Source organism: Orcinus orca, chromosome 2 (genome assembly GCF_937001465.1).
Source record: "Orcinus orca chromosome 2, mOrcOrc1.1, whole genome shotgun sequence".
In the NCBI taxonomy this organism is placed as follows: domain Eukaryota; kingdom Metazoa; phylum Chordata; class Mammalia; order Artiodactyla; family Delphinidae; genus Orcinus; species Orcinus orca.
In genome coordinates this window covers 105,884,845-105,908,085 of record NC_064560.1, presented here as the reverse complement: position 1 = coordinate 105,908,085, position 23,241 = coordinate 105,884,845, and positions in this window count along the sequence as shown.

Sequence of the window (23,241 nt, the reverse complement as noted above, 5' to 3'; positions counted from 1 at the left end):
GTCCCAGGAAACTCTTCCTTGGTGATTGTGGGAATCCAGGAATCTCTACAGAGGAGATTGTTGGCCAGAGAAACTCTATCTTATGTGTTTGTGGGGTCCCCCAAAACTTGACCTCGGGTGATTATTTGCCTGGGAAAGTCTACCTTAGGAGACGATGGTGCCGAAGAAACTGCCCACTAGGAGATTGTGGATGCCCAGGAAACTCCTTCTTGGTGAGCGTGGGGACGCTGGAAGCTCGAGCTCTGGAGCTCGTGGAGGTGCCGGAAACTTGACTTCGCTGATAGTGGGGCCCCCAGAGACTCGACCTTAGGTGTTTGTAGGGGAACATATATCTATTCTGCCAAAGGTGATATTGGGATCCATGAATCTTGACCTTAGACATTGTTGGGGCCCAGGACACTGGACCTTAGATGATTGTGGGGGCCGGGAGAGTGTAACGTAGTTGATTTCGGGGGGCATCAAATTTTACCTCTGTCGACTTTGGGCGCCCAGGAAACTCTTAGGTGATTGGGAGCCCAGAAAACTCTTAAGTGATCGTGGGGCCCCAGGAAACACTAGCTCAGGTGATTGTGCTTCTTAGCTTGCCCTGTCTTCATTCATGGGGTGGGGTGGGGTGCCTCGAAATTCTTCCCTATGTGATTGTGGGGGCCCAAACCAATTATTTAGGTGATTGTAAACCCAAGATTACCCATCTTAGGTGATCGTGGCCTCTTGAAACTCTGCCTTATGTGACTGTGTGGGCCCAGGAAGCCTAACTTAGATGATTGTTACAAGAAATTCTACCCAGGAAACGCTATAGTATTGGCCCCAAACTGTACGTCATGTGATTGTAGTGGGCCATAAATCTCTTCCTTAGATGATTGTATGTCTAGGAAATGCTGCCTTTGGTGATTTGTGGGTCTTAAACACTCGAGCTTAGGAGATTGTGGCCACCCAGTAAACTATCTTAGGTTATTGTGGGCCCAGGAAACTCGAGCTTAGGGGCTTATGGGAGCAGGACATTCTACCTTAGTTCCCCGTGGGGGCCGTGGAAGTATAAGAGTGGTTTTGGTGCCCCAGGAAATCTTACTTTACCTTATTTAGGAGGCCCAGAAACCTAGCTGATGTGATTCTTGGGGGCTCGTGATACCCTATGTTAGGTGATTATGGGGGCTCAGGAATTCTACCTTAGGTGATAGTGGGGGCTCAGAAAACCCTAGTGAAGGTGACGGTGGCGCCGTGGAAACTCTAGCTTAGGTGATATGGGGGCCCCAGGAGCCTCTGTGTTCGGTGCTTTTGGTCTCAGGAAAGTCTAGCTTTGGTGATTGTGGATGCAAAGGTGGTAGCTTATGTCATTGTGGGGACCCAGGAAAGTGTACCTTAAGTGACTTTGATGGCCCGGAAACTTGTACCGTAAGTGATTGTGGGGTCCAGAACTCTCTCGCTACGGTGACTGTGGGGACGAAACCATTCTTTAGGTGACCGTGTGTCCAGGAACGATGGCTTCAGGTGAATGTGGGCTCGAGGGGATGGTACCTAGGTGAGTGTCGTCTAAGCAAACTATACCATAATTGACGGTGGTGACCTAGGAGACCACCTTAGTTGACTTTGACGGGCTAGAAAAAAATCTAATTTAAGTGATGCTGTGTCCCAGGAGCTCTCCCTTGGCGGGGGTGGGCGGAAGGAAACTCTAGCTTACGTGATTGTGGGTACTCCAGAAAATCTATTTTAGTTCATTGTGGGGTCCCAAATTTCTACCTTAGAATTGATGGTAGGGGGGGTCCAGAAAATTCAGCCTTAGGGGATTGTGGGAGCCCCGTAAACTCTAAAGTAGGTGACTGTGACCCAAACTTTACCGAGATGGACGTGGTGGGCCAAAACCTCTACCGTAGGTGCCTGTGAGCCTAGGAATCTCTAACGGAAAGGAATCTCTAGCTAGGCAATTGGGCCAGGTAACTACCGCAGGTGATAGCGAGGGCCCAGGAAACTCCCCCTTAGGCGTTGGGGGCCCAGGAAACTCTGCCTCGGGTGGAAGTGGTCCCAGGAAACTTTACCTTAGGTGATTGTGGGCTCAGGAGACTCTTACCTTAGGTGATTTTGCTGGGACTAGGAGTACTTACCTTCAATGACTGTGGGCCTAGGAAACTCTAGTTCCGACGATCGGTGGTTGTGGACCAAGGAAATTCTACCTTGGGTGATCGTTTGGCCCAAGGTAATTGTACCTTAGGTGACTGTGGGGACCCTAGAAAATCTACTGTGGTTGTGGTGCCCAGGAAGCTCTAGTGTATGCGATCATGGGGTCTCTGAAAACTCGACCGTAGGTGATCATGGTAGTTTGGGTAACTCTAACTTAGGTTATTTGGGTGTCCCAGGAACCCTACCTGAGTCCATTGAGGGACACAGGGAATTTACCTTAGTTGATTGGGGGGTGTACCAAGAAAGGTCTAAGTTAGGTGACCGGGGCCAGACAACTCTAGCTTAGGTGATCGTTGGTGCCCAAGAAACTCTACCCTATGGGAGTGCGGAGGGCCAGGAAATTCTGTGTTCAGTGATTGTGGGGGACCAGGATAGTCTTCCTTAAGTAATTCTGTGGGGCTGAAAGCTTCTTACTTTAGTTGATTGTGGCCTCAGGGAAATCTAGATATGGTGAAGTTGGGGGCCCAGGGAACTCTGCCTAGGTGATCTGGGTGCCTGGAAATTCTGTGTAAGCAATGGTGGGGGCCTAAAGAAATCTACCTTTAGGGCATTATGAGGCCCCGGAAACTTGACCTAGGTGTTGGGGGGTTCACGAAACTCTACCTTACGTGATGAGGGTAGCAGATGAATGGCTATGTAGGTGATTGTGGGTTCACAAGGAAAGTCTAGCTGTGTTGATTATGGGGCGAGGAAACTCCACCTTAGGTGATTGCAGGGGTTGGAAAACTCTACGTTAGGTGTTGTGGGCTTCAGAAGTTCTAGAGTGGGTGATCATGGCCTAAACGCTACCTGAGGTGATTGTGGGGTTTCAGGAAACCCAGCCTTAGGGGACTGTGTGGTCCCAAGGAACTCTACATTAGGTAATGTTGGGAGCACAGGAAACTCTCACTTAGGTGATCTGGGGAGTGAGAAACTCGATCTTAGGTGATTGAGGGGACCCGGGAAATAACACCTTAGGTGACTGTCGGAGCCCAGGAAACTAGTATGTGTTTGTGGGGTACCCGGAAACTCTCCATTAGGTGATTTTTCGAGACCCCTCTCTCTAACTTAGGGGATTTGGGAGGCCCAGGAAACAAATCCTAGGTGATTGTGGGTGCCCAAGAAACTATATCTTACGTAATTATGGGGGGGCCTGGACATTCTACCATATGTGTTTGTAGAGGCTCAGGAAATAATCGTAGTTGATTTGGGGGGCCTAGGAGTCACTAGTTTAGATGATTGTGGGGTCCCAGAACTCCCTACCTTAGGAGATTTGGGGACCCTTGAAACGCTGGCTTAGGTGATTGTGGGGGCCTAGAAACCACTACCCTACGTGATTGTGGGTCCAGGAGAGTCTACCTTAGGCGCATGTTGGGTCCCAGGATGCTCTGGCTTAGGTGATTGTACGGGGTCAGGAATCTCCCTTCAGGTGATTATGCGGTCCCAGAAATCTCTAGGTTAGTTGTTTGTGAAGGCCCATGAAACTACCTTAGGTGATTACGGGGGCCGGGGAACCGTAGCTTGCATGTCTGTGGGTGCCCATGGAACTCCACCTTACTGCTTCTAGGGCCGCAGGGAACAGCTTAGGTGATTGTGAGGTCAGCAACCTCTCTGACAGTGATTGTGGTTCCCCGATAACTCTACCTTAGGTGGTTGCGTGTTCCCAGGAAACTGCGCATTAGTTGATTGTGGGCCAGGGACCTCTGCCTTTTAGTTGACCGTGGGGGCCCAGGAAATCATACCTTAGGTGATGGAGGTGGCCCAGGAAACTCGACTGTAGGTGACTGTGAGACCCGTGAAACTTGACCTTACTTGATCGTGGGGGCCCAGATTATTGAACCTTAGGTATTTGGGGACCTGAGGTGTTCTACCATAGGTGATCCCAGGGGCCTTGGGAAAGTCTAGGTTAGGTGATTGTGAGGGCTCAGGAAACTCTACCTTAGGTGTTTGTGGAGGACCATGCATATGGATCTTAGGTGATTGTGGGAGGCCAGGATGTCTGCCTTAGTTAATTATGAGGGGGCCAGGAAAACCTACCATAGGTGATTACGGGGGCCCAGGAATCTCTACCTTATGTGAATGCGGGGTACAGGAAGTTCACCCTTAGGTAATCACCTGATCCTGAAGGGACTGTGGGAGCCAGGCTGATCTGTCATGGTCGGTCGTGGGGGGCCAGGATTGTCTACCTTAGTTGACGATGACCCCTCGGAAACTTGCCTTAGGTGATTGTGGGGGCTTAGGGAAGCCCCCCTTAGGAGATTGTAAGGCCCTATGAATATCAGCCTTAGGTGATGTGTCTCTACTCACCTGGAAACTCAGCCTTAGGTGATCTTGGTGGGGGCTGGTGTTGGTGAGGCTAGGAATGTCTACCTTTGGTGATTGTGTGGGCCCAGAAAACTCAACCTTAGGTGATTGTGGGGGCCCAGAATGGTTTACCTTAGTTGGCTGGATCATGACGGGGCTAGGAAATTCTACCCTGTTATTTGTGAGGAGACTACCTTAAGTGATTGTGGGGGGTGCATGAAATCACCCTTAGAAGATAGTGGGGGCCTGGGAAAATCTACCTTATACGATGATGGGGACCTAGGAAACTGTACCTTAGGTGTTTGTGGGCACCTGGGAAATTCAACCTTAATTGATTGTGGGACCCATAAAGTCACCCTTAGGTGGCAGTGGGGTCCCAGGAAACTCTTCCTTGGTGATTGTGGGAATCCAGGAATCTCTACAGAGGAGATTGTTGGCCAGAGAAACTCTATCTTATGTGTTTGTGGGGTCCCCCAAAACTTGACCTCGGGTGATTATTTGCCTGGGAAAGTCTACCTTAGGAGACGATGGTGCCGAAGAAACTGCCCACTAGGAGATTGTGGATGCCCAGGAAACTCCTTCTTGGTGAGCGTGGGGACGCTGGAAGCTCGAGCTCTGGAGCTCGTGGAGGTGCCGGAAACTTGACTTCGCTGATAGTGGGGCCCCCAGAGACTCGACCTTAGGTGTTTGTAGGGGAACATATATCTATTCTGCCAAAGGTGATATTGGGATCCATGAATCTTGACCTTAGACATTGTTGGGGCCCAGGACACTGGACCTTAGATGATTGTGGGGGCCGGGAGAGTGTAACGTAGTTGATTTCGGGGGGCATCAAATTTTACCTCTGTCGACTTTGGGCGCCCAGGAAACTCTTAGGTGATTGGGAGCCCAGAAAACTCTTAAGTGATCGTGGGGCCCCAGGAAACACTAGCTCAGGTGATTGTGCTTCTTAGCTTGCCCTGTCTTCATTCATGGGGTGGGGTGGGGTGCCTCGAAATTCTTCCCTATGTGATTGTGGGGGCCCAAACCAATTATTTAGGTGATTGTAAACCCAAGATTACCCATCTTAGGTGATCGTGGCCTCTTGAAACTCTGCCTTATGTGACTGTGTGGGCCCAGGAAGCCTAACTTAGATGATTGTTACAAGAAATTCTACCCAGGAAACGCTATAGTATTGGCCCCAAACTGTACGTCATGTGATTGTAGTGGGCCATAAATCTCTTCCTTAGATGATTGTATGTCTAGGAAATGCTGCCTTTGGTGATTTGTGGGTCTTAAACACTCGAGCTTAGGAGATTGTGGCCACCCAGTAAACTATCTTAGGTTATTGTGGGCCCAGGAAACTCGAGCTTAGGGGCTTATGGGAGCAGGACATTCTACCTTAGTTCCCCGTGGGGGCCGTGGAAGTATAAGAGTGGTTTTGGTGCCCCAGGAAATCTTACTTTACGTTATTTAGGAGGCCCAGAAACCTAGCTGATGTGATTCTTGGGGGCTCGTGATACCCTATGTTAGGTGATTATGGGGGCTCAGGAATTCTACCTTAGGTGATAGTGGGGGCTCAGAAAACCCTAGTGAAGGTGACGGTGGCGCCGTGGAAACTCTAGCTTAGGTGATATGGGGGCCCCAGGAGCCTCTGTGTTCGGTGCTTTTGGTCTCAGGAAAGTCTAGCTTTGGTGATTGTGGATGCAAAGGTGGTAGCTTATGTCATTGTGGGGACCCAGGAAAGTGTACCTTAAGTGACTTTGATGGCCCGGAAACTTGTACCGTAAGTGATTGTGGGGTCCAGAACTCTCTCGCTACGGTGACTGTGGGCACGAAACTATTCTTTAGGTGACCGTGTGTCCAGGAACGATGGCTTCAGGTGAATGTGGGCTCGAGGGGATGGTACCTAGGTGAGTGTCGTCTAAGCAAACTATACCATAATTGACGGTGGTGACCTAGGAGACTCCACCTTAGTTGACTTTGACGGGCTAGAAAAAAATCTAATTTAAGTGATGCTGTGTCCCAGGAGCTCTCCCTTGGCGGGGGTGGGCGGAAGGAAACTCTAGCTTACGTGATTGTGGGTACTCCAGAAAATCTATTTTAGTTCATTGTGGGGTCCCAAATTTCTACCTTAGAATTGATGGTAGGGGGGGTCCAGAAAATTCAGCCTTAGGGGATTGTGGGAGCCCCGTAAACTCTAAAGTAGGTGACTGTGACCCAAACTTTACCGAGATGGACGTGGTGGGCCAAAACCTCTACCGTAGGTGCCTGTGAGCCTAGGAATCTCTAACGGAAAGGAATCTCTAGCTAGGCAATTGGGCCAGGTAACTACCACAGGTGATAGCGAGGGCCCAGGAAACTCCCCCTTAGGCGTTGGGGGCCCAGGAAACTCTGCCTCGGGTGGAAGTGGTCCCAGGAAACTTTACCTTAGGTGATTGTGGGCTCAGGAGACTCTTACCTTAGGTGATTTTGCTGGGACTAGGAATACTTACCTTCAATGACTGTGGGCCTAGGAAACTCTAGTTCCGACGATCGGTGGTTGTGGACCAAGGAAATTCTACCTTGGGTGATCGTTTGGCCCAAGGTAATTGTACCTTAGGTGACTGTGGGGACCCTAGAAAATCTACTGTGATTGTGGTGCCCAGGAAGCTCTAGTGTATGCGATCATGGGGTCTCTGAAAACTCGACCGTAGGTGATCATGGTAGTTTGGGTAACTCTAACTTAGGTTATTTGGGTGGCCCAGGAACCCTACCTGAGTCCATTGAGGGACACAGGGAATTTACCTTAGTTGATTGGGGGGTGTACCAAGAAAGGTCTAAGTTAGGTGACCGGGGCCAGACAACTCTAGCTTAGGTGATCGTTGGTGCCCAAGAAACTCTACCCTATGGGAGTGCGGAGGGCCAGGAAATTCTGTGTTCAGTGATTGTGGGGGACCAGGATAGTCTTCCTTAAGTAATTCTGTGGGGCTGAAAGCTTCTTACTTTAGTTGATTGTGGCCTCAGGGAAATCTAGATATGGTGAAGTTGGGGGCCCAGGGAACTCTGCCTAGGTGATCTGGGTGCCTGGAAATTCTGTGTAAGCAATGGTGGGGGCCTAAAGAAATCTACCTTTAGGGCATTGTGAGGCCCCGGAAACTTGACCTAGGTGTTGGGGGGTTCACGAAACTCTACCTTACGTGATGAGGGTAGCAGATGAATGGCTGTGTAGGTGATTGTGGGTTCACAAGGAAAGTCTAGCTGTGTTGATTATGGGGCGAGGATACTCCACCTTAGGTGATTGCGGGGGTTGGAAAACTCTACGTTAGGTGTTGTGGGCTTCAGAAGTTCTAGAGTGGGTGATCATGGCCTAAACGCTACCTGAGGTGATTGTGGGGTTTCAGGAAACCCAGCCTTAGGGGACTGTGTGGTCCCAAGGAACTCTACATTAGGTAATGTTGGGAGCACAGGAAACTCTCACTTAGGTGATCTGGGGAGTGAGAAACTCGATCTTAGGTGATTGAGGGGACCCGGGAAATAACACCTTAGGTGACTGTCGGAGCCCAGGAAACTAGTATGTGTTTGTGGGGTACCCGGAAACTCTCCATTAGGTGATTTTTCGAGACCCCTCTCTCTAACTTAGGGGATTTGGGAGGCCCAGGAAACAAATCCTAGGTGATTGTGGGTGCCCAAGAAACTATATCTTACGTAATTATGGGGGGGCCTGGACATTCTACCATATGTGTTTGTAGAGGCTCAGGAAATAATCGTAGTTGATTTGGGGGGCCTAGGAGTCACTAGTTTAGATGATTGTGGGGTCCCAGAACTCCCTACCTTAGGAGATTTCGGGACCCTTGAAACGCTGGCTTAGGTGATTGTGGGGGCCTAGAAACCACTACCCTATGTGATTGTGGGTCCAGGAGAGTCTACCTTAGGCGCATGTTGGGTCCCAGGATGCTCTGGCTTAGGTGATTGTACGGGATCAGGAATCTCCCTTCAGGTGATTATGCGGTCCCAGAAATCTCTAGGTTAGTTGTTTGTGAAGGCCCATGAAACTACCTTAGGTGATTACGGGGGCCGGGGAACCGTAGCTTGCATGTCTGTGGGTGCCCATGGAACTCCACCTTACTGCTTCTAGGGCCGCAGGGAACAGCTTAGGTGATTGTGAGGTCAGCAACCTCTCTGACAGTGATTGTGGTTCCCCGATAACTCTACCTTAGGTGGTTGCGTGTTCCCAGGAAACTGCGCATTAGTTGATTGTGGGCCAGGGACCTCTGCCTTTTAGTTGACCGTGGGGGCCCAGGAAATCATACCTTAGGTGATGGAGGTGGCCCAGGAAACTCGACTGTAGGTGACTGTGAGACCCGTGAAACTTGACCTTACTTGATCGTGGGGGCCCAGATTATTGAACCTTAGGTATTTGGGGACCTGAGGTGTTCTACCGTAGGTGATCCCAGGGGCCTTGGGAAAGTCTAGGTTAGGTGATTGTGAGGGCTCAGGAAACTCTACCTTAGGTGTTTGTGGAGGACCATGCATATGGATCTTAGGTGATTGTGGGAGGCCAGGATGTCTGCCTTAGTTAATTATGAGGGGGCCAGGAAAACCTACCATAGGTGATTACGGGGGCCCAGGAATCTCTACCTTATGTGAATGCGGGGTACAGGAAGTTCACCCTTAGGTAATCACCTGATCCTGAAGGGACTGTGGGAGCCAGGCTGATCTGTCATGGTCGGTCGTGGGGGGCCAGGATTGTCTACCTTAGTTGACGATGACCCCTCGGAAACTTGCCTTAGGTGATTGTGGGGGCTTAGGGAAGCCCCCCTTAGGAGATTGTAAGGCCCTATGAATATCAGCCTTAGGTGATGTGTCTCTACTCACCTGGAAACTCAGCCTTAGGTGATCTTGGTGGGGGCTGGTGTTGGTGAGGCTAGGAATGTCTACCTTTGGTGATTGTGTGGGCCCAGAAAACTCAACCTTAGGTGATTGTGGGGGCCCAGAATGGTTTACCTTAGTTGGCTGGATCATGACGGGGCTAGGAAATTCTACCCTGTTATTTGTGAGGAGACTACCTTAAGTGATTGTGGGGGGTGCATGAAATCACCCTTAGAAGATAGTGGGGGCCTGGGAAAATCTACCTTATACGATGATGGGGACCTAGGAAACTGTACCTTAGGTGTTTGTGGGCACCTGGGAAATTCAACCTTAATTGATTGTGGGACCCATAAAGTCACCCTTAGGTGGCAGTGGGGTCCCAGGAAACTCTTCCTTGGTGATTGTGGGAATCCAGGAATCTCTACAGAGGAGATTGTTGGCCAGAGAAACTCTATCTTATGTGTTTGTGGGGTCCCCCAAAACTTGACCTCGGGTGATTATTTGCCTGGGAAAGTCTACCTTAGGAGACGATGGTGCCGAAGAAACTGCCCACTAGGAGATTGTGGATGCCCAGGAAACTCCTTCTTGGTGAGCGTGGGGACGCTGGAAGCTCGAGCTCTGGAGCTCGTGGAGGTGCCGGAAACTTGACTTCGCTGATAGTGGGGCCCCCAGAGACTCGACCTTAGGTGTTTGTAGGGGAACATATATCTATTCTGCCAAAGGTGATACTGGGATCCATGAATCTTGACCTTAGACATTGTTGGGGCCCAGGACACTGGACCTTAGATGATTGTGGGGGCCGGGAGAGTGTAACGTAGTTGATTTCGGGGGGCATCAAATTTTACCTCTGTCGACTTTGGGCGCCCAGGAAACTCTTAGGTGATTGGGAGCCCAGAAAACTCTTAAGTGATCGTGGGGCCCCAGGAAACACTAGCTCAGGTGATTGTGCTTCTTAGCTTGCCCTGTCTTCATTCATGGGGTGGGGTGGGGTGCCTCGAAATTCTTCCCTATGTGATTGTGGGGGCCCAAACCAATTATTTAGGTGATTGTAAACCCAAGATTACCCATCTTAGGTGATCGTGGCCTCTTGAAACTCTGCCTTATGTGACTGTGTGGGCCCAGGAAGGCTAACTTAGATGATTGTTACAAGAAATTCTACCCAGGAAACGCTATAGTATTGGCCCCAAACTGTACGTCATGTGATTGTAGTGGGCCATAAATCTCTTCCTTAGATGATTGTATGTCTAGGAAATGCTGCCTTTGGTGATTTGTGGGTCTTAAACACTCGAGCTTAGGAGATTGTGGCCACCCAGTAAACTATCTTAGGTTATTGTGGGCCCAGGAAACTCGAGCTTAGGGGCTTATGGGAGCAGGACATTCTACCTTAGTTCCCCGTGGGGGCCGTGGAAGTATAAGAGTGGTTTTGGTGCCCCAGGAAATCTTACTTTACGTTATTTAGGAGGCCCAGAAACCTAGCTGATGTGATTCTTGGGGGCTTGTGATACCCTATGTTAGGTGATTATGGGGGCTCAGGAATTCTACCTTAGGTGATAGTGGGGGCTCAGAAAACCCTAGTGAAGGTGACGGTGGCGCCGTGGAAACTCTAGCTTAGGTGATATAGGGGCCCCAGGAGCCTCTGTGTTCGGTGCTTTTGGTCTCAGGAAAGTCTAGCTTTGGTGATTGTGGATGCAAAGGTGGTAGCTTATGTCATTGTGGGGACCCAGGAAAGTGTACCTTAAGTGACTTTGATGGCCCGGAAACTTGTACCGTAAGTGATTGTGGGGTCCAGAACTCTCTCGCTACGGTGACTGTGGGCACGAAACTATTCTTTAGGTGACCGTGTGTCCAGGAACGATGGCTTCAGGTGAATGTGGGCTCGAGGGGATGGTACCTAGGTGAGTGTCGTCTAAGCAAACTATACCATAATTGACGGTGGTGACCTAGGAGACTCCACCTTAGTTGACTTTGACGGGCTAGAAAAAAATCTAATTTAAGTGATGCTGTGTCCCAGGAGCTCTCCCTTGGCGGGGGTGGGCGGAAGGAAACTCTAGCTTACGTGATTGTGGGTACTCCAGAAAATCTATTTTAGTTCATTGTGGGGTCCCAAATTTCTACCTTAGAATTGATGGTAGGGGAGGTCCAGAAAATTCAGCCTTAGGGGATTGTGGGAGCCCCGTAAACTCTAAAATAGGTGACTGTGACCCAAACTTTACCGAGATAGACGTGGTGGGCCAAAAACTCTACCGTAGGTGCCTGTGAGCCTAGGAATCTCTAACGGAAAGGAATCTCTAGCTAGGCAATTGGGCCAGGTAACTACCACAGGTGACAGCGAGGGCCCAGGAAACTCTGCCTCGGGTGGAAGTGGTCCCAGGAAACTTTACCTTAGGTGATTGTGGGCTCAGGAGACTCTTACCTTAGGTGATTTTGCTGGGACTAGGAATACTTACCTTCAATGACTGTGGGCCTAGGAAACTCTAGTTCCGACGATCGGTGGTTGTGGACCAAGGAAATTCTACCTTGGGTGATCGTTTGGCCCAAGGTAATTGTACCTTAGGTGACTGTGGGGACCCTAGAAAATCTACTGTGATTGTGGTGCCCAGGAAGCTCTAGTGTATGCGATCATGGGGTCTCTGAAAACTCGACCGTAGGTGATCATGGTAGTTTGGGTAACTCTAACTTAGGTTATTTGGGTGTCCCAGGAACCCTACCTGAGTCCATTGAGGGACACAGGGAATTTACCTTAGTTGATTGGGGGGTGTACCAAGAAAGGTCTAACTTAGGTGACTGGGGCCAGAAAACTCTAGCTTAGGTGATCGTTGGTGCCCAAGAAACTCTACCCTATGGGAGTGCGGAGGGCCAGGAAATTCTGTGTTCAGTGATTGTGGGGGACCAGGATAGTCTTCCTTAAGTAATTCTGTGGGGTTGAAAGCTTCCTACTTTTTTAGTTGATTGTGGCCTCAGGAAAATCTAGCTATGGTGAAGTTGGGGGCCCAGGGAACTCTACCTAGGTGATCTGGGTGCCTGGAAATTCTGTGTAAGCAATGGTGGGGGCCTAAAGAAATCTACCTTTAGGGCATTGTGAGGCCCCGGAAACTTGACCTAGGTGTTGGGGGGTTCACGAAACTCTACCTTACGCGATGCGGGTAGCAGAGGAATGTCTGTGTAGGTGATTGTGGGGTTCACAAGGAAAGTCTAGCTGTATTGATTATGGGGCGAGGATACTCCACCTTAGGTGATTGCGGGGGTTGGAAAACTCTACGTTAGGTGTTGTGGGCTTCAGAAGTTCTAGAGTGGGTGATCATGGCCTAAACGCTACCTGAGGTGATTGTGGGGTTTCAGGAAACCCAGCCTTAGGGGACTGTGTGGTCCCAAGGAACTCTACATTAGGTAATGTTGGGAGCACAGGAAACTCTCACTTAGGTGATCTGGGGAGTGAGAAACTCGATCTTAGGTGATTGAGGGGACCCGGGAAATAACACCTTAGGTGACTGTCGGAGCCCAGGAAACTAGTATGTGTTTGTGGGGTACCCGGAAACTCTCCATTAGGTGATTTTTCGAGACCCCTCTCTCTAACTTAGGGGATTTGGGAGGCCCAGGAAACAAATCCTAGGTGATTGTGGGTGCCCAAGAAACTATATCTTATGTAATTATGGGGGGGCCTGGGCATTCTACCATATGTGTTTGTAGAGGCTCAGGAAATAATCTCAGTTGATTTGGGGGGCCTAGGAGTCACTAGTTTAGATGATTGTGGGGTCCCAGAACACCCTACCTTAGGAGATTTGGGGACCCTTGAAACGCTGGCTTAGGTGATTGTGGGGGCCTAGAAACCTCTACCTTAGGTGATTGTGGGTCCAGGAGAGTCTACCTTAGGCGCATGTTGGGTCCCAGGATGTTCTGGCTTAGGTGATTGTACGGGGTCAGGAATCTCCCTTCAGGTGATTATGCGGTCCCAGAAATCTCTAGGTTAGTGGTTTGTGAAGGCCCATGAAACTACCTTAGGTGATTACGGGGGCCGGGGAACCGTAGCTTGCATGTCTGTGGGTGCCCATGGAACTCCACCTTACTGCTTCTAGGGCCGCAGGGAACAGCTTAGGTGATTGTGAGGTCAGCAACCTCTCTGACAGTGATTGTGGTTCCCCGATAACTCTACCTTAGGTGGTTGCGTGTTCCCAGGAAACTGCGCATTAGTTGATTGTGGGCCAGGGACCTCTGCCTTTTAGTTGACCGTGGGGGCCCAGGAAATCATACCTTAGGTGATGGAGGTGGCCCAGGAAACTCGACTGTAGGTGACTGTGAGACCCGTGAAACTTGACCTTACTTGATCGTGGGGGCCCAGATTATTGACCCTTAGGTATTTGGGGACCTGAGGTGTTCTACCGTAGGTGATCCCAGGGGCCTTGGGAAAGTCTAGGTTAGGTGATTGTGAGGGCTCAGGAAACTCTACCTTAGGTGTTTGTGGAGGACCATGCATATGGATCTTAGGTGATTGTGGGAGGCCAGGATGTCTGCCTTAGTTAATTATGAGGGGGCCAGGAAAACCTACCATAGGTCATTACGGGGGCCCGGGAATCTCTACCTTATGTGAATGCGGGGTACAGGAAGTTCACCCTTAGGTAATCACCTGATCCTGAAGGGACTGTGGGAGCCAGGCTGATCTGTCATGGTCGGTCGTGGGGGGCCAGGATTGTCTACCTTAGCTGACGATGACCCCTCGGAAACTTGCCTTAGGTGATTGTGGGGGCTTAGGGAGGTCCCCCTTAGGAGACTGTAAGGCCCTATGAATATCAGCCTTAGGTGATGTGTCTCAACTCACCTGGAAACTCAGACTTATGTGATGTTTTGGGGAGGTGTATGGTGGTTAGGCTAGGAATCTCTTACCTTTGGTGATTGTGTGGGCCCAGAATAGTCAATCTTAGTTCATTGTGGGGGTCCAGAATGGTTTACCTTAGTTGACTGGATCATGCAAGAGCTAGGAAATTCTACCCTGTTGTTTGTGAGGGCACTACCTTACCTGATTGTGAGGGGTCCATGAAATCACCCTTAAAAGATAGTGGGGGCCTGGGAAAATCTACCTTATATTACGGGGACCAAGGAAACTATTCCTTAGGTGATTGTGGGCACTTGGGAATTTCAACGTAAATGATTTTGGGACCCATAAAGTCACCCTTAGGTGGCAGTGGGGTCCCAGGAAACTCTTCCTTGGTGATTGTGGGCACGCTGAAGATTGGACTTTAGTTGATTGTGGGAATCCGGGAATCTCTATAGAGGGGATTGTTGCCCAGAGAAACTCTATCTTATGTGTTTGTGGGGTTCCCCAAAACTTGATATCAGGTGATTATGAGCTTGGGAAACTCTACCTTCGGAGACGGTTGTGGCCCAAGGAACTCGACAGTAGGAGATTGTGGAGACCCAAAAAACTCCACCTTAGGTGATTTTGAGGGCTTAGAAAAAAATCTAACTTAAGTCATGCCTTGTCCCAAGAAGTCTCCCTTGGCGGGGGAGTGGGGGGCGGGGGAGGAGCAGGAAACTCTGTCTTAGATATTTGTGGGTCCAGGAAACTTGCTTAGGTGAACGTTTGTCCCAACATACTCTGTTACAATTAATTTGATTCTTCCTTATTTGATTTTGGTGGTCAAAAACTATGACTTTAAAAAGAAAAAACAAACGATTACTTTAGGTGAGGTAATCCTAGGAAATTTATTTCAAACGAGTGAGGCTTTATGCAGTACTACCTTAGGTGACTGGGCAACACTCAAAACATTGGCTTAGGTGTTTCTAGTGCCCCAGGGGATCTCCATTGGTGAATGTTGGGGGCCTATGAAACTGTACCTCAGATGATTATGGGGGTGGCTAAGAACTCTAAATTAGGTGATTGTGGGGGCACGGGACACTCTGGCTTTGGGGATTGTGGGTGGCCAGGAAATTCTATCTTAGATGATGGTGGGGGATAGGGAAACTCTAGCTTAGGCGATACAGGAGGCTAGGAAATTCTTCCTAAGTTGACTGAGGGATCAGGAAAATCTACCTTAGATAATCGTGGGAGCCCAGGAAATTCTACCTTAGAAGATTGTGGAGATGCTGTAAACTGTAACTTAGGTGATTGTGGGGACCCAGTAAACTGTAACTTATGTGATTGTAGGGACCCAGGAAACTCTAGCTTGGGTGATTGAAGTTGGGGGGCAGTGAATCATCCTTATGAGACTGGAGAACCTAAAACTATTACTTGAAGCTGTTGTGGGCCAAGGAAATCTATTTTTGGTGATTGTGGACCCAGGAAATTCACCTTTAGGTGATTGTGGGCCTCAGGAAACTCTGCTTTAGGTAGTTATTGCTGCCCAGGCAATAATACCTTTAGGTAACTGTTGGGTACCAGGAAACTTGAGGTTAGGTGACTGTAGGTGCCCAGAACTCTACCTCATTTCATTGTGGGACCCAGGAAACTCTACCTTAGTAAATCTTGGGCCCTAGGAAACTCTACTTCAGGTGATTGAGGGGCCCATGAAACTGTACCTTATGTGATTTTTGAGGCCTACGAAACTCTACCTTAGGATATTTTGGGGATCCAGCAAACTCTATGTTAGGGGATTGTGGGAATTGAAGAAACTCTACCTTTGGTAGCTGTGGGAGCCTGGAAGTTTCTCCTTATGTGATTCTGGGGGGCCCAAAACTATTACTTTAGGTGACATGAGCCCAGGAAAATCTACCTAAGGTTATTGTTAGGGAAACTCTAGCTTAGGTCTTTGTGGGGGTCCTGGAGACTCTAGCTCAGGTGATGGTGGACGGCTGGAAACTCTTCCTTAGGTGATTGTGGGGGACCAGGAAGCCTATTTTACAATAAACTCTTAGTTGATTGTAAGTCCCAGGAACTCTACCATAGGTGATTGTGGGGGCACTTGAAACTTACAAAAATTGGGGGCCCGGGAAACTCTAGCTTCTGTGAATGTTGGGGGCCCATGGAACTCTACCTTAGGTAATTTGGGGGGACCCTGGAAACTCTAGCTTAGTGACTACGGATGCCCAGGAGACTAGCTTAGACGATTGTGTGGGCCCAGGGAAATCTACTTTATGTGATTGTGGGAGCCAGTGAACTCTAGTTTATGTGATTTTGGGGGCCCAGGAAACTACCTTAGGGAAATGTGGTACCTCAGCAAAATCTAATTTTAGGTGATTTTGGAAGACCAGAAAACCTATCTTAGGTATTAGTGGGGTTCCAGGAAACTTTCTTAGGTGATTGTGAGTTCTCAGGAATCTCTACCTCAGTTATTTGCTGGTTCCCAGACAACTCTGTCATTTCATTGTGGGGGCCAAGAAAATATACTGAATTTAGGGCCCAAGGAAGTTCTACTGTAGGTGACTTAGGGGGCCAAGGACTGTACACTTTGTGGGTTTTGAGGCCTGGGAAACTCTACCTGTGGTTGTTTTGGTGCCCAGGAAACTGTTAGGTGATTGTGCAGGGGAGGGTGTCAAAGAAACTCTAAGGCGATTGTGGGGGACCGGGAAAATCTTCCTTATGTGATTCTCAGGAGCCCAAATCACCTACTACTTTAGGTTATGTGGGCCCAGGAAGTTTACCTAAGGGGACTGTGGAGAAAATTACCTTAGTGGATTGTGAAAGCCAAGGAAACTACCCTACATGATTGTGGGTGCAAGAAACTATCTTAGTTCATTGTGGGGGCTAGGGAACTCTACCTTAGGTTATGGTAGGTACCCAGGACATACTACAATAGATGACTGTGGCCCAAACTCTACTTTAGGTGATTGTGGGGGCCTGGAAACTATATCTTAATGATTTTAGGTCCCCAGAAAATTCTATCTTAAGGTCTTCTGTGGCCAGGAAACTCCACCTTAGGTGATTTGGGGGGCCTAGTAAACTAATTTTACCTTAAATGATTGCGGGGGCCCAGGAAACTATCTTAGGTGAATTTGGGGGGGTGCAGGAAAGTCAAGCTTAGGTGATTTGGGGTCTAAGAAACTCTAGCTCAGGTGATTGTGGGGTTCCGGGAAGCTTAGATGACTGTTTTGGTCCAGGAAATCATCAAGCTTAGGTAATCACGGGGTGGCAGGAAATTCATCCTTAAATGATTGTGGGGAAATTCTACCTTAGTAATTGTTGCTGCCTAGGAAAATGTATCTTAGGTGATCAATTGTAGGGGTCTTAAGAATTGTATGTTAGGTAATTTGGATCTAGGAAACTACCATAGTTTATTGTGGGGAATAGGAATCTAACCCTTAGTGATTTGGGGTCCCAGGAAAATCTACTTTAGGGGATACTGGGGGCCCTGGAAACTCTATATTAGATGAATTTTGGGGCCTAGGAAACTCTTACCTTATGAGAGTGAGGGTGAAGAAAATCTACATTAGGTTAGTGTTGGGGCGGGGCAGGAAATTTTTCCGTATGTGATTCTGAGGGACTGAAAACTTACTTTAGATGAATTTGTTTCCAGGAAAATCTACCTTAGGTGATTGTGGGGCCGCAGGAAACTCTATATGGTAATTGTGCAGGCCCAGGAAATCTGGCTTATTGTGAGGGGACCAGGAAATTCTACCTTAGTGATTGTAGGGGGCTCATGAAATTCCACTCTAGGTTATTGTGGGGGTCCACAAACTACCTTTTGGTGATGTTGAACTAAAACAGACTGTCAGTTATTTCTTCAGCAAAAGAATAGGTTTATTCGGGATCTGCACAAAATTAAAATTCAGGGTGTGCAACTATGTGGAACTACTTGCATGTCCCCACACAGCAAGGCAAGGAGAGCTCTTACAGAGGAGAAAAGGAAGTTGGGAGGACTAGAGTAAACAGAGTCCATGGCTTTTCATTGGCTGAGTCCTTGCCAGGAAAGAAGTCTTCTTCCTGTTGGGCTCTGTTATCATCACAGGACATGAGAGGTCCCCCTTCTGGTTTCCTGACTCTATCTGAGGTTTCTCTATTTTTTTCAGTGTTGATGGAGTCAGGATACTCTCCACCTTAGGTGATGTGAGAGCCCAGTAAACTGTAGTTAAGATGATTGTGTGGGCCCAGGAAAGTCAAACTTAGGAGAGTGCGGGGCCCCAGGAAATTCCTCCTTGGTGAATGAAGGGGCTCTGGAAACTCCACCTTAGGAGATTGTGGGGGCCAGGAAACTCTACCTTATGTCAGCCTTAGGTTTTTTGGAGGGTGGGGTTGAGAAGAGAAACCACGCCAGGGGTCCAGATAGCCTGCCTACACATCTAGGTTCCCAGGTGTATTGTGACCTCAGTTCTGCTGCTTCTCTGGCTTCAATTCTAACTGTGGTGGCTCCCTTGCCAGAACTCTAATTTCAGGAAACTGTAATTAAGCTTTTATCCACTGGAGAATAAGCTAGAGTCAGATGTTTGGGGGTTTGAAACTGGCCCTGGTGCTTCACTCCTTATTTAATGCCCAGCCAACTTTCAGGCACTACTCCCTCTTTATATATATATATTTCTAAGAATCTTTCTTATTTTTCGCTGCATTGGGTATTCATTGCTGCACGCGGGCTTTCTCTAGTTGTGGTGAGCGGGGGCTACTCTTTGTTGCAGAGCACAGGCTTCTCATTGCGGTGGCTTCTCTGGTTGTGGCGCACGGGTTTAATTGCTCCGTGACATGTGGGATCTTCCTGGGCCAGGGCTGGAACCCGGGTCCCTTGCATTGGCAGGCAGATTCTTAATCACTGTGCCACCAGGGAAGCCCACTAGTCCCTCTTTAGATGCCTTTGCTGCTTCTGATCTTGGCATTATTCCATAGTTTTGTTTTGTTTTTTCTGCAGTTTTTATTTTATATTTTGGTATTGGAAAATACATAATGAAAGCAGCAGTCTTAATGATGTACATATATTTATTTTTAATGTTTATTTTCTTATTAGTCATCCATTTTACACACATCAGTGTATAAATGTCAATCCCAGTCTCCCAATTCATCACACCCCCACCCCCCCGCCACTTCCCCCCTTGTGTCCATACATTTGTCCTCTACATCTGTGTCTCAATTTCTGCCCCGCAAACCAGTTCACCTGTACCATTTTCTAGGTTCCACATATATGCGTTAATATACAATATTTGTTTTTCTGACTTACATCACTCTGTATGATAGTATCTAGATCCATCCACGTCACTACAAATGACACATTTTCGTTCTTTTTCATGGCTGAGTAATATTCCACAACTTCTTTATCCATTCGTCTGTCTATGGGCATTTAGGTTGCTTCCATGACCTAGCTATTGTAGATAGTGCTGCAATGAACACTGGGGTGCATGTGTCTTTTTGAATTATGGTTTTCTCTGGATATATGCCAAGTAGTGGGATTGCTGGGTCATATGGTAATTCTATTTTTAGTTCTTTAAGGAATCTGCATAGTGGCTGTATCAATTTACATTCACACCAACAGTGCAAGAGGGTTCCCTTTTCTCCACACCCTCTCCAGCATTTATTGTTTGCAGACTTTTTGATGATGGCCATTCTGACTGGTGTGAGGTGATACCTCATTGTAGTTTTGATTTGCATTTCTCTAATGATTAGTGATGTTGAGCATCCTTTCATGTGTTTGTTGGCAATCTGTATGTCTTCTTTGGAGAAATGTCTATTTAGGTGTTCTACCCATTTTTGGATTGGGTTGTTTGTTTTTTGATATTGACCTGCATGAACTTCTTGTAAATTTTGAAGATTAATCCTTTGTCAGTTGTTTTTTTGCAAATATTTTCTCCCATTCTGAGGGTTGTCTTTGGGTCTTGTTTATGGTTTCCTTTGTTGTGCAAAAGCTTTGAAGTTTCACTAGGTCCCATTTGTTTATTTTGTTTGTTTGTTTGTTTTTTTATTTTTGTTTTTATTCCCATTTCTCTAGGAGGTGGGTCAAAAAGGATCTTAAAAAAAAAAAAAAAAAAAAGGATCTTGCTATAATTTATGTCAGAGTGTTCTGCTTATGTTTTCCTCTAAGAGTTCTATAGTGTCTGGCCTTACATTTAGTTCTTTAATCAATTTTGAGCGTAGTTTTGTGTATGCTGTTAGGGATTGATCTAATCTCATACTTTTACATATACCTGTCCAGTTATCACAGCACCACTTACTGAAGAGGCTGTCATTTCTCCACTGTACATTTCTGCCTCCTTTATCAAAGATAAGGTGACCATATGTGTGTGGGTTTATCTCTGGGCTTTCTATCCTGTTCCACTGATCTATATTTCTGTTTCTTGCTAGTACCATACTGTCTTGATTACTGTAGCTTTGTAGTATAGTCTGAAGTCAAGGAGCCTGATTCCTCCAGCTCTGTTTTTCTTTCTCAAGATTGCTTTGGCTATTTGGGGTGTTTTGCGTTGCCACAGAAATTGTGAAATTTTTTTGGTTTTAGTTCTGTGAAAAATGCCAGTGGTAGTTTGATAGGGATTTCATTGAATCTGTAGATTGCTTTGGGTAGTAGAGTCATTTTCACAATATTGATTCTTCCAATCCAAGAACATGGTATGTCTCTCAATCTATGTGTATCATCTTTAATTTCTTTCATCAGTGTCTTATAATTTTCTGCATACAGGTCTTTTGTCTCCTTAGGTAGGTTTATTCCTCGATATTTTATTCTTTTTGTTGCAGTGGTAAATGGGAGTGTTTTCCTGATTTCACTTTCAGATTTTTCATCATTAGTATATAGGAATGCTAGAGATTTCTGTGAATTAATTTTGTATCCTGTTACTTTACCAAATTCATAGCTCTAGTAGTTTTCTGGTAGCATCTTTAGGATTCTCTATGTATAGGATCATGTCATCTGCAAACAGTGACAGCTTTACTTCTTTTCTGATTTGGATTCCTTTTATTTCCTTTTCTTCTCTGATTGCCATGGGTAGGACTTCCAAAACTACATTGAATAATAGTGGTGAGAGTGGGTAACCTTGTCTTGTTCCTGATCTTAGTGGAAATGGTTTCAGTTTTTCACCATTGAGGACGATGTTGGCTGTGGGTTTGTCATATATGGCCTTTACTATGTTGAGGAAAGTTCCCCCATGCCTACTTTCTGCAGGGTTTTTATCATAAATGAGTGTTGAATTTTGTTGAAAGCTTTCTCTGCATCTATTCAGATGATCATACGGATTTTCTCCTTCAATTTGTTAATACATTGTATCACATTGATTGATTTGCATATATTGAGGAATGCTTGGATTCCTGGGATAAACCCCACTTGATCATGGTGTATGATCCTTTTAATGTGCTGTTGGATTCTGTTTGCTAGTATTTTGTTGAGGATTTTTGCATCTATATTCATCAGTGATATTGGTTTGTAATTTTCTTTTTTGTAGTATCTTTGGTTTTGGTATCAGGGTGATGGTGGCCTTGTAGAATGAGTTTGGGAGTGTTCCTCCCTCTGCTATATTTTGGAAGAGAATGAGAAGGCTAGATGTTAGCTCTTCTCTAAATGTTTGGTAGAATTCGCCTGTGAAGCCATCTGGTCCTGGGCTTTTGTTTGTTGGAAGATTTTTATCACAGTTTCAATTTCAGTGCTTGTGATTGGTCTGTTCATATTTTCTATTTCTTCCTGGTTCAGTCTTGGAAGGTTGTGCACTTCTAAGAATTTTTCCATTTCTTCCAGGTTGTCCATTTTATTGGCATAGAGTTGCTTGTAGTAGTCTCTTAGGATGCTTTGTATTTCTGCTGTGTCTGTGGTAACTTCTTTTTCATTTCTAATTTTATTGATTTGAGTCCTCTCCCTTTTTTTCTTGCTGAGTCTGGCTAATGGTTTATCAATTTTGTTTATCTTCTGAAAGAACCAGCTTTTAGTTTTATTTATCTTTGCTGTTGTTTTCTTTGTTTCTATTTCATTTATTTCTGCTCTGATCTTTGATTTCTTTCCTTCTGCTAACTTTGGGTTTCGTTTGTTCTTTCTCTAGTTCCTTTAGGTGTAAGGTTAGATTCTTTACTTTAGATTTTTCTTGTTTCTTGAGGTAGGCTTGTACAGCTGTAAACTTCCCTCTTGGAACTGCTTTTGCTGCATCCCATATGTTTTGCATCGTCGTGTTTTCATTGTCATTTGTCTCTAGGTATTTTTTGATTTCTTCAGTGATCTCTTGGTTGTTTAGTAACATATTGTTTAGCCTCCATGTGTTTGTGTTTTTTCCCTGTAATTCATTTCTAATCTCATAGTGTTGTGGTCAGAAAAGATGCTTGATACGATTTCAATATTCTTAAATTTTCCAAGGCTTGATTTGTGACCCAAGATGTGATCTATCCTAGAGAATGTTCCATGTGCACTTGAGAAGAAAGTGTAATCTGCTGTTTTTGGATGGAATGTCCTATAAATATCAGTTAAATCTATCTGGTCTATTGTGTCATTTAAAGCTTCTGTTTATTTATTTTCATTTTGGATGAGCTGTCCATTGGTGTAAGTGAGGTGTTACAGTCCCCCACTATTATTGTGTTACTGTTGATTTCTTCTTTTATAGCTGTTAGCAGTTGCCTTATGTATTGAGGTGCTCCTATGTTGGGTGCATATATATATTTATCATTATATCTTCTTCTTGGATTGATCCCTTGATCATTATGTAGTGTCCTTCTTTGTCTCTTCTAGTAGTCTTTATTTTAAAGTCTATTTTATCTGATATGAGTATAGCTACTCCAGCTTTGTTTTGATTTCCATTTGCATGGAATATCTTTTTCCATCCCCTCACTTTCAGTCTGTATGTGTCCCTAGGTCTGAAGTGGGTCTCTGGTAGACAGCATATATATGGGTCTTGTTTTTGTATACATTCAGCAAGCCTGTGTCTTTTGGTTGGAGCATTTAATCCATTCACATTTAAGGTAATTATAGATATGTATGTTCCTATGACCATTTTCTTAATTGTTCTGGGTTTGTTTTCGCAGGTCCTTTTCTTCTCTTGTGTTTCCCACTAAAGAAGTTCCTTTAGCATTTGTTGTAGAGCTGGTTTGGTGGTGCTGAATTCTCTTAGCTTTTGCCTGTCTGTAAAGCTTTTGATTTCTCC